This window comes from Microcebus murinus, unplaced genomic scaffold (genome assembly GCF_040939455.1).
Source record: "Microcebus murinus isolate Inina unplaced genomic scaffold, M.murinus_Inina_mat1.0 scaf065_hap2_Mmur4.0, whole genome shotgun sequence".
In the NCBI taxonomy this organism is placed as follows: domain Eukaryota; kingdom Metazoa; phylum Chordata; class Mammalia; order Primates; family Cheirogaleidae; genus Microcebus; species Microcebus murinus.
This window is the reverse complement of record NW_027439011.1, coordinates 26,850-42,208: the sequence shown is the minus strand read 5'-3', so window position 1 is coordinate 42,208 and position 15,359 is coordinate 26,850. Positions and strand designations below refer to the sequence as shown.

The 15,359-nt window shown below is 63.7% G+C and overlaps 5 pseudogenes; all 5 read left to right on the top strand.

The window, feature by feature from the left end:
• Positions 1–97: 97 nt before the first annotated feature.
• LOC142869243 (uncharacterized) lies at positions 98–220 on the top strand (annotated as a pseudogene).
• Positions 221–3,702: 3,482 nt separating this feature from the next.
• LOC142869242 (uncharacterized) lies at positions 3,703–3,825 on the top strand (annotated as a pseudogene).
• A 3,486-nt stretch (positions 3,826–7,311) lies between these two features.
• LOC142869241 (uncharacterized) lies at positions 7,312–7,434 on the top strand (annotated as a pseudogene).
• A 3,483-nt stretch (positions 7,435–10,917) lies between these two features.
• LOC142869240 (uncharacterized) lies at positions 10,918–11,040 on the top strand (annotated as a pseudogene).
• A 3,481-nt stretch (positions 11,041–14,521) lies between these two features.
• On the top strand, positions 14,522–14,644 carry LOC142869239 (uncharacterized; annotated as a pseudogene).
• The last annotated feature ends 715 nt before the right edge of the window (positions 14,645–15,359 follow it).

Below are 15,359 nucleotides of genomic sequence, written 5' to 3'. Positions count from 1 at the left end.
CAACAGGCCCGGCCGGGCGCGGGGCCTGGGGCGGGAGGAGGCGGCGGGGAAGCGCAGAGACGCTGGGATCTTGAGCGGGGCAGGGGCGCCCTCCGCCGTCTAGGGCCACACCACCCTGAACGCCCCCCGGTCTCCTCTGGTCTCGGAAGCTAAGCAGGGTCGGGCCTGGTTAGTACTTGGATGGGAGAAGACCGCCTGGGAATACCGGGTGCCGTAGGCTTCTTCTTCTTCTTTTTTTTTTTTTTTTGCCTCTTGTTCTGTCCCCTTTCTGGGAGCGCGGCGGCGGCCCGGGGTGGGGGTCACCCCCACCCTCAGCGCCCGCCGTGGGGTGCCTGGCGCCCCAGCCCGCACCGTGGGGCCTCCTCTTGTCCCAAGCCGCGACACCGCCGCCACGCGGCAGCATGCGTGGCATCTGGACTGTCAGGTCTCAGACCAAAGGTCTGCTCTGTGGGAACCGACACGCTGGAGGAAACCTTGAGAGTCTGAGAGGGGAGGGAGTTCCAGAAGGAGGCCAGGATGTCATTTTGAGGGAGTATGGGACCAGAACTCGTCCCGTTGCTTTTGGGGTTCTATGGGCTCCACGTAGGAATCTTTGGTGGTGGCAGCTGATGTTGGGGGATCCGGAGTCACACCCAGACCTGCTCCACAGGCCTCCTTTTACTTTTCTCTTTGGAGTCGTTATTTTTAAAAAGTGTCTCTTACCTCTCTCATTGCATTTTCTTTTCTCTCTCTTTTCAAGCAGATGATGGGAGTACAAGTATTCAGGTGACATGTGTTGCCCGTGCCCCCCTCCCCCCTGTGTTCTTATTCATTTACCTCTCATGTTGTTCCAGCGTATTGTGGGGGCACCAATGTTAAGGTCGGGTACGTTGCCCTCTCCCAGCCTCCCCCCTCGGGTCAGAGCTTCAAGTGCGCCCATCCCCCAGTCGGTGCGCACCCACCCCATTCCTAATGGAGGTGTATGCCCCTCCCCTCCCCCCACCCGCCCGACACCCACCCGATGATGAAGGTGATTCCTCTCTGTCCACTTAGGTGTCCATCCGTTCGTACCCATTTGCTGGTGAGCGCGCTCACGGGGCGCTCGTGTGTCCATTCTTGGGATACTTGGCTTACTGGAACGGGTTCCAGCTCTGGCCAGGAGAACACGAGAGGCGCCCTCTCACCGCTGCTCCTCACAGCCCAATGGCACTCCGTGGTGTCCACGCGCCACATTTTATTAATGCACTCCTGGATGGATGGGCACTCGGGTCGCTTCCACATCTTTGCGATTGTGTGAATTGTGCCCTAACTGTCACCCTAACCCTTACCCAGCCCGTGTCCTCTGCCCCTGCCTGACGCACTCCTCCCCGGCCAGGCCCAGGCCCGTCACTGTCCCGGGCCCCCGCCTGACCGGCTCCTTCCCGCCCGGCCTGTCACCGTCCTCTGCCCCTGCCTGACATGCTCCTTCCCGCCCGTCCGGCCTCTCACCGTCCTCGGCCCCTGCCTGACCGGCTCCTCCGTCGCCTGGGCCTTCCAAGGGCTTGGTGTGGACGCTGCTTCCAGGAAGCCCTCCAGAAACCCGGCAGCAGGGTGGCCGCAGCAGTCTCCAGCAGCCGTCCCTAAGTCGCGTGCGGGGCCCCCGCTGTGCCGCGGGGACCCAGCCTGGTGTCTTCCCTGAGGCCCTGCGGCTGCCGCTCCCCGCAAGGGGAGAGTCGCGGAGGTGGGGACCGCCTCCTGATGGGGACGTACACGCAGCTCTCCACGTCGGATTCCGGGGCTCTCTGTCCTGCCCGAAGGCCCAGCTGGCCTGCGGGTCCTTAGAGTGGCAAAAACATCCGAAAGCTGAGATTGAGGGTCCGGTGGGTGTCTGCGCTTTTGTGCTGGGCACCCCAGGGAGGCCCGGGGGCTGGCTGGACAACGCGGTCTGCTGGGCGGGGGGGGGGGGTTAGAGGAGCAACTGATGCCCTTTGCACTTTGGGTAGCAAGAGTCTGAGGTGTCTCTGAGCCCTGTGCCATGTCGGGGGGGGGGGGCGGGGGGGGAAGAGGAGGAGGAGGAGGAGGTGGGAAGGGCCGGGGCCTGCAGTCGTGTTCCCGGGGTGGCAGGGCAAGTGGCTTCTTCCACAGGCTGCTTGGCCTGGGCTCCCTGCACCTGGGCCTTTGGAGGACCGGCCCTGTGCTTGCCAACGCTTCCTGCAGGGACCCAGAGCTGGGAGGTTGCATCTCTCAGCCCTGGGTCGGGCAGAGCCCCAGCGGGCCATGCCCACAACCTCTCTCAGCACCGGTCCCCCAGAAGGCTCCTTGGGGACCAGGATTCTCTTGCGGTGACTCTTTAAGGTCTGGCCCCTGGATGGAGGGGCACCAGGAGTAGAGGAGCAGGAAGGGGAAGGGGGTGGCCATGCGAGGGGACACTTTGAGGCCAAGTCCCAGCTTCAGCCTGATCCTCCTGGGAACCCCGGGGTGTACGTCACACCTCCTGGTTGTCCCGCTCTGAGACAAGGAGCCGGGCTTCGCATTCCCACAGCAGCCAGTCGTGGGCTGAGGACACCTGGGGCGTTGGGAACTCCCTGGCTTCTCCTTGGTTTAACATCTGGAGCTGCTTGTGAATCGTGCCGCCACACACACCCGAGTGCAGGTGTCTTCCGCACAGACTGCGGGCCTCGCTCTTCTGAATGCCGCTAGCTGGCCACCCACCCACGGGAGAACCTGGTCAGGGTACTTTCTCTCAGGGGCAGACTCTTTTCCGGGCGGGCTACCGGTGTCTCTGTTTGCTCCTTTCTTTCTTCCATTTCGGGAAAGTCTTCCTTGCTGGGTGTGGAAATCTCCTATGCCTTCCCTCGCCTATTCTGTCAGCTTTCAAATTCTCTTTCAGTTGCCACCCTCACAGATGGATTAGGAAACTCTTTCCGGTGCACTCATTAGTGAAATGACCTCAAGGAAGCTGGAATCCAATATCTAATCGCCGATTTTTAGCGAGTCCACACGCCAGGGTGGTCGGGGTCCAATGCAGCCCCGGCCAGGCCCAGGCCCCTTGGACCGGGCCACAGGAGGACACAGAGGAGGGTCCCGGCCCCCACGGTCGCGGTGCCGGCAGTTCTCCAAGGGCTTGGGCGTTTTCCAGAGGTAGGAGATGGAGGGGACTGATTTCTTCAGCGCCCCACAAACCACGCCACCCCACCCCACCCCACCCCACCCATGGGACACATCCCCAGAGAGAGATGCCCCATACACTCGCTCCCCTCCCCCTTGCGCTGTGCCCCAGCCCTGGCCCGGGGGAATAGGCGGCAGCCCGCCCACAGGGCGGGGGGCACAGCTGAAAGGGGTTGTGGGGGAGGGCGGCCCCTGGCTGGGGTCAAAGGGCGAGCGCCCGGTGCCGGTGCGCGCGTGCGCAGTCAGCGGCGGCGACGCGCTGGGGGTGGGCAGCGGGTAGGTGAAGGAGGCCAGGCGAGGAGACGAGGGGGGCTGGGAGGGCTCCACCTTGGCGGGTCCAGCCGTGGAGGCGCATCTTGTGTGAGTGTGAGTGAGTGTGAGTGTGTGTGTGTGGAGAGAGAGACAGCCCCCCGCCCCGGCCGCCCGGCCCGGCCCGTCACCCCCGTCCCTCGGAGCCCGCCGGACCCGGCCGGCGAACTCAACAGGCCCGGCCGGGCGCGGGGCCTGGGGCGGGAGGAGGCGGCGGGGAAGCGCAGAGACGCTGGGATCTTGAGCGGGGCAGGGGCGCCCTCCGCCGTCTAGGGCCACACCACCCTGAACGCCCCCCGGTCTCCTCTGGTCTCGGAAGCTAAGCAGGGTCGGGCCTGGTTAGTACTTGGATGGGAGAAGACCGCCTGGGAATACCGGGTGCCGTAGGCTTCTTCTTCTTCTTTTTTTTTTTTTTTTGCCTCTTGTTCTGTCCCCTTTCTGGGAGCGCGGCGGCGGCCCGGGGTGGGGGTCACCCCCACCCTCAGCGCCCGCCGTGGGGTGCCTGGCGCCCCAGCCCGCACCGTGGGGCCTCCTCTTGTCCCAAGCCGCGACACCGCCGCCACGCGGCAGCATGCGTGGCATCTGGACTGTCAGGTCTCAGACCAAAGGTCTGCTCTGTGGGAACCGACACGCTGGAGGAAACCTTGAGAGTCTGAGAGGGGAGGGAGTTCCAGAAGGAGGCCAGGATGTCATTTTGAGGGAGTATGGGACCAGAACTCGTCCCGTTGCTTTTGGGGTTCTATGGGCTCCACGTAGGAATCTTTGGTGGTGGCAGCTGATGTTGGGGGATCCGGAGTCACACCCAGACCTGCTCCACAGGCCTCCTTTTACTTTTCTCTTTGGAGTCGTTATTTTTAAAAAGTGTCTCTTACCTCTCTCATTGCATTTTCTTTTCTCTCTCTTTTCAAGCAGATGATGGGAGTACAAGTATTCAGGTGACATGTGTTGCCCGTGCCCCCCTCCCCCCTGTGTTCTTATTCATTTACCTCTCATGTTGTTCCAGCGTATTGTGGGGGCACCAATGTTAAGGTCGGGTACGTTGCCCTCTCCCAGCCTCCCCCCTCGGGTCAGAGCTTCAAGTGCGCCCATCCCCCAGTCGGTGCGCACCCACCCCATTCCTAATGGAGGTGTATGCCCCTCCCCTCCCCCCACCCGCCCGACACCCACCCGATGATGAAGGTGATTCCTCTCTGTCCACTTAGGTGTCCATCCGTTCGTACCCATTTGCTGGTGAGCGCGCTCACGGGGCGCTCGTGTGTCCATTCTTGGGATACTTGGCTTACTGGAACGGGTTCCAGCTCTGGCCAGGAGAACACGAGAGGCGCCCTCTCACCGCTGCTCCTCACAGCCCAATGGCACTCCGTGGTGTCCACGCGCCACATTTTATTAATGCACTCCTGGATGGATGGGCACTCGGGTCGCTTCCACATCTTTGCGATTGTGTGAATTGTGCCCTAACTGTCACCCTAACCCTTACCCAGCCCGTGTCCTCTGCCCCTGCCTGACGCACTCCTCCCCGGCCAGGCCCAGGCCCGTCACTGTCCCGGGCCCCCGCCTGACCGGCTCCTTCCCGCCCGGCCTGTCACCGTCCTCTGCCCCTGCCTGACATGCTCCTTCCCGCCCGTCCGGCCTCTCACCGTCCTCGGCCCCTGCCTGACCGGCTCCTCCGTCGCCTGGGCCTTCCAAGGGCTTGGTGTGGACGCTGCTTCCAGGAAGCCCTCCAGAAACCCGGCAGCAGGGTGGCCGCAGCAGTCTCCAGCAGCCGTCCCTAAGTCGCGTGCGGGGCCCCCGCTGTGCCGCGGGGACCCAGCCTGGTGTCTTCCCTGAGGCCCTGCGGCTGCCGCTCCCCGCAAGGGGAGAGTCGCGGAGGTGGGGACCGCCTCCTGATGGGGACGTACACGCAGCTCTCCACGTCGGATTCCGGGGCTCTCTGTCCTGCCCGAAGGCCCAGCTGGCCTGCGGGTCCTTAGAGTGGCAAAAACATCCGAAAGCTGAGATTGAGGGTCCGGTGGGTGTCTGCGCTTTTGTGCTGGGCACCCCAGGGAGGCCCGGGGGCTGGCTGGACAACGCGGTCTGCTGGGCGGGGGGGGGGGGGGGGGTTAGAGGAGCAACTGATGCCCTTTGCACTTTGGGTAGCAAGAGTCTGAGGTGTCTCTGAGCCCTGTGCCATGTCGGGGGGGGGGGCGGGGGGGGAAGAGGAGGAGGAGGAGGAGGTGGGAAGGGCCGGGGCCTGCAGTCGTGTTCCCGGGGTGGCAGGGCAAGTGGCTTCTTCCACAGGCTGCTTGGCCTGGGCTCCCTGCACCTGGGCCTTTGGAGGACCGGCCCTGTGCTTGCCAACGCTTCCTGCAGGGACCCAGAGCTGGGAGGTTGCATCTCTCAGCCCTGGGTCGGGCAGAGCCCCAGCGGGCCATGCCCACAACCTCTCTCAGCACCGGTCCCCCAGAAGGCTCCTTGGGGACCAGGATTCTCTTGCGGTGACTCTTTAAGGTCTGGCCCCTGGATGGAGGGGCACCAGGAGTAGAGGAGCAGGAAGGGGAAGGGGGTGGCCATGCGAGGGGACACTTTGAGGCCAAGTCCCAGCTTCAGCCTGATCCTCCTGGGAACCCCGGGGTGTACGTCACACCTCCTGGTTGTCCCGCTCTGAGACAAGGAGCCGGGCTTCGCATTCCCACAGCAGCCAGTCGTGGGCTGAGGACACCTGGGGCGTTGGGAACTCCCTGGCTTCTCCTTGGTTTAACATCTGGAGCTGCTTGTGAATCGTGCCGCCACACACACCCGAGTGCAGGTGTCTTCCGCACAGACTGCGGGCCTCGCTCTTCTGAATGCCGCTAGCTGGCCACCCACCCACGGGTGAACCTGGTCAGGGTACTTTCTCTCAGGGGCAGACTCTTTTCCGGGCGGGCTACCGGTGTCTCTGTTTGCTCCTTTCTTTCTTCCATTTCGGGAAAGTCTTCCTTGCTGGGTGTGGAAATCTCCTATGCCTTCCCTCGCCTATTCTGTCAGCTTTCAAATTCTCTTTCAGTTGCCACCCTCACAGATGGATTAGGAAACTCTTTCCGGTGCACTCATTAGTGAAATGACCTCAAGGAAGCTGGAATCCAATATCTAATCGCCGATTTTTAGCGAGTCCACACGCCAGGGTGGTCGGGGTCCAATGCAGCCCCGGCCAGGCCCAGGCCCCTTGGACCGGGCCACAGGAGGACACAGAGGAGGGTCCCGGCCCCCACGGTCGCGGTGCCGGCAGTTCTCCAAGGGCTTGGGCGTTTTCCAGAGGTAGGAGATGGAGGGGACTGATTTCTTCAGCGCCCCACAAACCACGCCACCCCACCCCACCCCACCCCACCCATGGGACACATCCCCAGAGAGAGATGCCCCATACACTCGCTCCCCTCCCCCTTGCGCTGTGCCCCAGCCCTGGCCCGGGGGAATAGGCGGCAGCCCGCCCACAGGGCGGGGGGCACAGCTGAAAGGGGTTGTGGGGGAGGGCGGCCCCTGGCTGGGGTCAAAGGGCGAGCGCCCGGTGCCGGTGCGCGCGTGCGCAGTCAGCGGCGGCGACGCGCTGGGGGTGGGCAGCGGGTAGGTGAAGGAGGCCAGGCGAGGAGACGAGGGGGGCTGGGAGGGCTCCACCTTGGCGGGTCCAGCCGTGGAGGCGCATCTTGTGTGAGTGTGAGTGAGTGTGAGTGTGTGTGTGTGGAGAGAGAGACAGCCCCCCGCCCCGGCCGCCCGGCCCGGCCCGTCACCCCCGTCCCTCGGAGCCCGCCGGACCCGGCCGGCGAACTCAACAGGCCCGGCCGGGCGCGGGGCCTGGGGCGGGAGGAGGCGGCGGGGAAGCGCAGAGACGCTGGGATCTTGAGCGGGGCAGGGGCGCCCTCCGCCGTCTAGGGCCACACCACCCTGAACGCCCCCCGGTCTCCTCTGGTCTCGGAAGCTAAGCAGGGTCGGGCCTGGTTAGTACTTGGATGGGAGAAGACCGCCTGGGAATACCGGGTGCCGTAGGCTTCTTCTTCTTCTTTTTTTTTTTTTTTTGCCTCTTGTTCTGTCCCCTTTCTGGGAGCGCGGCGGCGGCCCGGGGTGGGGGTCACCCCCACCCTCAGCGCCCGCCGTGGGGTGCCTGGCGCCCCAGCCCGCACCGTGGGGCCTCCTCTTGTCCCAAGCCGCGACACCGCCGCCACGCGGCAGCATGCGTGGCATCTGGACTGTCAGGTCTCAGACCAAAGGTCTGCTCTGTGGGAACCGACACGCTGGAGGAAACCTTGAGAGTCTGAGAGGGGAGGGAGTTCCAGAAGGAGGCCAGGATGTCATTTTGAGGGAGTATGGGACCAGAACTCGTCCCGTTGCTTTTGGGGTTCTATGGGCTCCACGTAGGAATCTTTGGTGGTGGCAGCTGATGTTGGGGGATCCGGAGTCACACCCAGACCTGCTCCACAGGCCTCCTTTTACTTTTCTCTTTGGAGTCGTTATTTTTAAAAAGTGTCTCTTACCTCTCTCATTGCATTTTCTTTTCTCTCTCTTTTCAAGCAGATGATGGGAGTACAAGTATTCAGGTGACATGTGTTGCCCGTGCCCCCCTCCCCCCTGTGTTCTTATTCATTTACCTCTCATGTTGTTCCAGCGTATTGTGGGGGCACCAATGTTAAGGTCGGGTACGTTGCCCTCTCCCAGCCTCCCCCCTCGGGTCAGAGCTTCAAGTGCGCCCATCCCCCAGTCGGTGCGCACCCACCCCATTCCTAATGGAGGTGTATGCCCCTCCCCTCCCCCCACCCGCCCGACACCCACCCGATGATGAAGGTGATTCCTCTCTGTCCACTTAGGTGTCCATCCGTTCGTACCCATTTGCTGGTGAGCGCGCTCACGGGGCGCTCGTGTGTCCATTCTTGGGATACTTGGCTTACTGGAACGGGTTCCAGCTCTGGCCAGGAGAACACGAGAGGCGCCCTCTCACCGCTGCTCCTCACAGCCCAATGGCACTCCGTGGTGTCCACGCGCCACATTTTATTAATGCACTCCTGGATGGATGGGCACTCGGGTCGCTTCCACATCTTTGCGATTGTGTGAATTGTGCCCTAACTGTCACCCTAACCCTTACCCAGCCCGTGTCCTCTGCCCCTGCCTGACGCACTCCTCCCCGGCCAGGCCCAGGCCCGTCACTGTCCCGGGCCCCCGCCTGACCGGCTCCTTCCCGCCCGGCCTGTCACCGTCCTCTGCCCCTGCCTGACATGCTCCTTCCCGCCCGTCCGGCCTCTCACCGTCCTCGGCCCCTGCCTGACCGGCTCCTCCGTCGCCTGGGCCTTCCAAGGGCTTGGTGTGGACGCTGCTTCCAGGAAGCCCTCCAGAAACCCGGCAGCAGGGTGGCCGCAGCAGTCTCCAGCAGCCGTCCCTAAGTCGCGTGCGGGGCCCCCGCTGTGCCGCGGGGACCCAGCCTGGTGTCTTCCCTGAGGCCCTGCGGCTGCCGCTCCCCGCAAGGGGAGAGTCGCGGAGGTGGGGACCGCCTCCTGATGGGGACGTACACGCAGCTCTCCACGTCGGATTCCGGGGCTCTCTGTCCTGCCCGAAGGCCCAGCTGGCCTGCGGGTCCTTAGAGTGGCAAAAACATCCGAAAGCTGAGATTGAGGGTCCGGTGGGTGTCTGCGCTTTTGTGCTGGGCACCCCAGGGAGGCCCGGGGGCTGGCTGGACAACGCGGTCTGCTGGGCGGGGGGGGGGGGGTTAGAGGAGCAACTGATGCCCTTTGCACTTTGGGTAGCAAGAGTCTGAGGTGTCTCTGAGCCCTGTGCCATGTCGGGGGGGGGGGGCGGGGGGGGAAGAGGAGGAGGAGGAGGAGGTGGGAAGGGCCGGGGCCTGCAGTCGTGTTCCCGGGGTGGCAGGGCAAGTGGCTTCTTCCACAGGCTGCTTGGCCTGGGCTCCCTGCACCTGGGCCTTTGGAGGACCGGCCCTGTGCTTGCCAACGCTTCCTGCAGGGACCCAGAGCTGGGAGGTTGCATCTCTCAGCCCTGGGTCGGGCAGAGCCCCAGCGGGCCATGCCCACAACCTCTCTCAGCACCGGTCCCCCAGAAGGCTCCTTGGGGACCAGGATTCTCTTGCGGTGACTCTTTAAGGTCTGGCCCCTGGATGGAGGGGCACCAGGAGTAGAGGAGCAGGAAGGGGAAGGGGGTGGCCATGCGAGGGGACACTTTGAGGCCAAGTCCCAGCTTCAGCCTGATCCTCCTGGGAACCCCGGGGTGTACGTCACACCTCCTGGTTGTCCCGCTCTGAGACAAGGAGCCGGGCTTCGCATTCCCACAGCAGCCAGTCGTGGGCTGAGGACACCTGGGGCGTTGGGAACTCCCTGGCTTCTCCTTGGTTTAACATCTGGAGCTGCTTGTGAATCGTGCCGCCACACACACCCGAGTGCAGGTGTCTTCCGCACAGACTGCGGGCCTCGCTCTTCTGAATGCCGCTAGCTGGCCACCCACCCACGGGAGAACCTGGTCAGGGTACTTTCTCTCAGGGGCAGACTCTTTTCCGGGCGGGCTACCGGTGTCTCTGTTTGCTCCTTTCTTTCTTCCATTTCGGGAAAGTCTTCCTTGCTGGGTGTGGAAATCTCCTATGCCTTCCCTCGCCTATTCTGTCAGCTTTCAAATTCTCTTTCAGTTGCCACCCTCACAGATGGATTAGGAAACTCTTTCCGGTGCACTCATTAGTGAAATGACCTCAAGGAAGCTGGAATCCAATATCTAATCGCCGATTTTTAGCGAGTCCACACGCCAGGGTGGTCGGGGTCCAATGCAGCCCCGGCCAGGCCCAGGCCCCTTGGACCGGGCCACAGGAGGACACAGAGGAGGGTCCCGGCCCCCACGGTCGCGGTGCCGGCAGTTCTCCAAGGGCTTGGGCGTTTTCCAGAGGTAGGAGATGGAGGGGACTGATTTCTTCAGCGCCCCACAAACCACGCCACCCCACCCCACCCCACCCCACCCATGGGACACATCCCCAGAGAGAGATGCCCCATACACTCGCTCCCCTCCCCCTTGCGCTGTGCCCCAGCCCTGGCCCGGGGGAATAGGCGGCAGCCCGCCCACAGGGCGGGGGGCACAGCTGAAAGGGGTTGTGGGGGAGGGCGGCCCCTGGCTGGGGTCAAAGGGCGAGCGCCCGGTGCCGGTGCGCGCGTGCGCAGTCAGCGGCGGCGACGCGCTGGGGGTGGGCAGCGGGTAGGTGAAGGAGGCCAGGCGAGGAGACGAGGGGGGCTGGGAGGGCTCCACCTTGGCGGGTCCAGCCGTGGAGGCGCATCTTGTGTGAGTGTGAGTGAGTGTGAGTGTGTGTGTGTGGAGAGAGAGACAGCCCCCCGCCCCGGCCGCCCGGCCCGGCCCGTCACCCCCGTCCCTCGGAGCCCGCCGGACCCGGCCGGCGAACTCAACAGGCCCGGCCGGGCGCGGGGCCTGGGGCGGGAGGAGGCGGCGGGGAAGCGCAGAGACGCTGGGATCTTGAGCGGGGCAGGGGCGCCCTCCGCCGTCTAGGGCCACACCACCCTGAACGCCCCCCGGTCTCCTCTGGTCTCGGAAGCTAAGCAGGGTCGGGCCTGGTTAGTACTTGGATGGGAGAAGACCGCCTGGGAATACCGGGTGCCGTAGGCTTCTTCTTCTTCTTTTTTTTTTTTTTTTGCCTCTTGTTCTGTCCCCTTTCTGGGAGCGCGGCGGCGGCCCGGGGTGGGGGTCACCCCCACCCTCAGCGCCCGCCGTGGGGTGCCTGGCGCCCCAGCCCGCACCGTGGGGCCTCCTCTTGTCCCAAGCCGCGACACCGCCGCCACGCGGCAGCATGCGTGGCATCTGGACTGTCAGGTCTCAGACCAAAGGTCTGCTCTGTGGGAACCGACACGCTGGAGGAAACCTTGAGAGTCTGAGAGGGGAGGGAGTTCCAGAAGGAGGCCAGGATGTCATTTTGAGGGAGTATGGGACCAGAACTCGTCCCGTTGCTTTTGGGGTTCTATGGGCTCCACGTAGGAATCTTTGGTGGTGGCAGCTGATGTTGGGGGATCCGGAGTCACACCCAGACCTGCTCCACAGGCCTCCTTTTACTTTTCTCTTTGGAGTCGTTATTTTTAAAAAGTGTCTCTTACCTCTCTCATTGCATTTTCTTTTCTCTCTCTTTTCAAGCAGATGATGGGAGTACAAGTATTCAGGTGACATGTGTTGCCCGTGCCCCCCTCCCCCCTGTGTTCTTATTCATTTACCTCTCATGTTGTTCCAGCGTATTGTGGGGGCACCAATGTTAAGGTCGGGTACGTTGCCCTCTCCCAGCCTCCCCCCTCGGGTCAGAGCTTCAAGTGCGCCCATCCCCCAGTCGGTGCGCACCCACCCCATTCCTAATGGAGGTGTATGCCCCTCCCCTCCCCCCACCCGCCCGACACCCACCCGATGATGAAGGTGATTCCTCTCTGTCCACTTAGGTGTCCATCCGTTCGTACCCATTTGCTGGTGAGCGCGCTCACGGGGCGCTCGTGTGTCCATTCTTGGGATACTTGGCTTACTGGAACGGGTTCCAGCTCTGGCCAGGAGAACACGAGAGGCGCCCTCTCACCGCTGCTCCTCACAGCCCAATGGCACTCCGTGGTGTCCACGCGCCACATTTTATTAATGCACTCCTGGATGGATGGGCACTCGGGTCGCTTCCACATCTTTGCGATTGTGTGAATTGTGCCCTAACTGTCACCCTAACCCTTACCCAGCCCGTGTCCTCTGCCCCTGCCTGACGCACTCCTCCCCGGCCAGGCCCAGGCCCGTCACTGTCCCGGGCCCCCGCCTGACCGGCTCCTTCCCGCCCGGCCTGTCACCGTCCTCTGCCCCTGCCTGACATGCTCCTTCCCGCCCGTCCGGCCTCTCACCGTCCTCGGCCCCTGCCTGACCGGCTCCTCCGTCGCCTGGGCCTTCCAAGGGCTTGGTGTGGACGCTGCTTCCAGGAAGCCCTCCAGAAACCCGGCAGCAGGGTGGCCGCAGCAGTCTCCAGCAGCCGTCCCTAAGTCGCGTGCGGGGCCCCCGCTGTGCCGCGGGGACCCAGCCTGGTGTCTTCCCTGAGGCCCTGCGGCTGCCGCTCCCCGCAAGGGGAGAGTCGCGGAGGTGGGGACCGCCTCCTGATGGGGACGTACACGCAGCTCTCCACGTCGGATTCCGGGGCTCTCTGTCCTGCCCGAAGGCCCAGCTGGCCTGCGGGTCCTTAGAGTGGCAAAAACATCCGAAAGCTGAGATTGAGGGTCCGGTGGGTGTCTGCGCTTTTGTGCTGGGCACCCCAGGGAGGCCCGGGGGCTGGCTGGACAACGCGGTCTGCTGGGCGGGGGGGGGGGGTTAGAGGAGCAACTGATGCCCTTTGCACTTTGGGTAGCAAGAGTCTGAGGTGTCTCTGAGCCCTGTGCCATGTCGGGGGGGGGGGCGGGGGGGGAAGAGGAGGAGGAGGAGGAGGTGGGAAGGGCCGGGGCCTGCAGTCGTGTTCCCGGGGTGGCAGGGCAAGTGGCTTCTTCCACAGGCTGCTTGGCCTGGGCTCCCTGCACCTGGGCCTTTGGAGGACCGGCCCTGTGCTTGCCAACGCTTCCTGCAGGGACCCAGAGCTGGGAGGTTGCATCTCTCAGCCCTGGGTCGGGCAGAGCCCCAGCGGGCCATGCCCACAACCTCTCTCAGCACCGGTCCCCCAGAAGGCTCCTTGGGGACCAGGATTCTCTTGCGGTGACTCTTTAAGGTCTGGCCCCTGGATGGAGGGGCACCAGGAGTAGAGGAGCAGGAAGGGGAAGGGGGTGGCCATGCGAGGGGACACTTTGAGGCCAAGTCCCAGCTTCAGCCTGATCCTCCTGGGAACCCCGGGGTGTACGTCACACCTCCTGGTTGTCCCGCTCTGAGACAAGGAGCCGGGCTTCGCATTCCCACAGCAGCCAGTCGTGGGCTGAGGACACCTGGGGCGTTGGGAACTCCCTGGCTTCTCCTTGGTTTAACATCTGGAGCTGCTTGTGAATCGTGCCGCCACACACACCCGAGTGCAGGTGTCTTCCGCACAGACTGCGGGCCTCGCTCTTCTGAATGCCGCTAGCTGGCCACCCACCCACGGGAGAACCTGGTCAGGGTACTTTCTCTCAGGGGCAGACTCTTTTCCGGGCGGGCTACCGGTGTCTCTGTTTGCTCCTTTCTTTCTTCCATTTCGGGAAAGTCTTCCTTGCTGGGTGTGGAAATCTCCTATGCCTTCCCTCGCCTATTCTGTCAGCTTTCAAATTCTCTTTCAGTTGCCACCCTCACAGATGGATTAGGAAACTCTTTCCGGTGCACTCATTAGTGAAATGACCTCAAGGAAGCTGGAATCCAATATCTAATCGCCGATTTTTAGCGAGTCCACACGCCAGGGTGGTCGGGGTCCAATGCAGCCCCGGCCAGGCCCAGGCCCCTTGGACCGGGCCACAGGAGGACACAGAGGAGGGTCCCGGCCCCCACGGTCGCGGTGCCGGCAGTTCTCCAAGGGCTTGGGCGTTTTCCAGAGGTAGGAGATGGAGGGGACTGATTTCTTCAGCGCCCCACAAACCACGCCACCCCACCCCACCCCACCCCACCCATGGGACACATCCCCAGAGAGAGATGCCCCATACACTCGCTCCCCTCCCCCTTGCGCTGTGCCCCAGCCCTGGCCCGGGGGAATAGGCGGCAGCCCGCCCACAGGGCGGGGGGCACAGCTGAAAGGGGTTGTGGGGGAGGGCGGCCCCTGGCTGGGGTCAAAGGGCGAGCGCCCGGTGCCGGTGCGCGCGTGCGCAGTCAGCGGCGGCGACGCGCTGGGGGTGGGCAGCGGGTAGGTGAAGGAGGCCAGGCGAGGAGACGAGGGGGGCTGGGAGGGCTCCACCTTGGCGGGTCCAGCCGTGGAGGCGCATCTTGTGTGAGTGTGAGTGAGTGTGAGTGTGTGTGTGTGGAGAGAGAGACAGCCCCCCGCCCCGGCCGCCCGGCCCGGCCCGTCACCCCCGTCCCTCGGAGCCCGCCGGACCCGGCCGGCGAACTCAACAGGCCCGGCCGGGCGCGGGGCCTGGGGCGGGAGGAGGCGGCGGGGAAGCGCAGAGACGCTGGGATCTTGAGCGGGGCAGGGGCGCCCTCCGCCGTCTAGGGCCACACCACCCTGAACGCCCCCCGGTCTCCTCTGGTCTCGGAAGCTAAGCAGGGTCGGGCCTGGTTAGTACTTGGATGGGAGAAGACCGCCTGGGAATACCGGGTGCCGTAGGCTTCTTCTTCTTCTTTTTTTTTTTTTTTTGCCTCTTGTTCTGTCCCCTTTCTGGGAGCGCGGCGGCGGCCCGGGGTGGGGGTCACCCCCACCCTCAGCGCCCGCCGTGGGGTGCCTGGCGCCCCAGCCCGCACCGTGGGGCCTCCTCTTGTCCCAAGCCGCGACACCGCCGCCACGCGGCAGCATGCGTGGCATCTGGACTGTCAGGTCTCAGACCAAAGGTCTGCTCTGTGGGAACCGACACGCTGGAGGAAACCTTGAGAGTCTGAGAGGGGAGGGAGTTCCAGAAGGAGGCCAGGATGTCATTTTGAGGGAGTATGGGACCAGAACTCGTCCCGTTGCTTTTGGGGTTCTATGGGCTCCACGTAGGAATCTTTGGTGGTGGCAGCTGATGTTGGGGGATCCGGAGTCACACCCAGACCTGCTCCACAGGCCTCCTTTTACTTTTCTCTTTGGAGTCGTTATTTTTAAAAAGTGTCTCTTACCTCTCTCATTGCATTTTCTTTTCTCTCTCTTTTCAAGCAGATGATGGGAGTACAAGTATTCAGGTGACATGTGTTGCCCGTGCCCCCCTCCCCCCTGTGTTCTTATTCATTTACCTCTCATGTTGTTCCAGCGTATTGTGGGGGCACCAATGTTAAGGTCGGGTACGTTGCCCTCTCCCAGCCTCCCCCCTCGGGTCAGAGCTTCAAGTGCGCCCATCCCCCAGTCGGTGCGC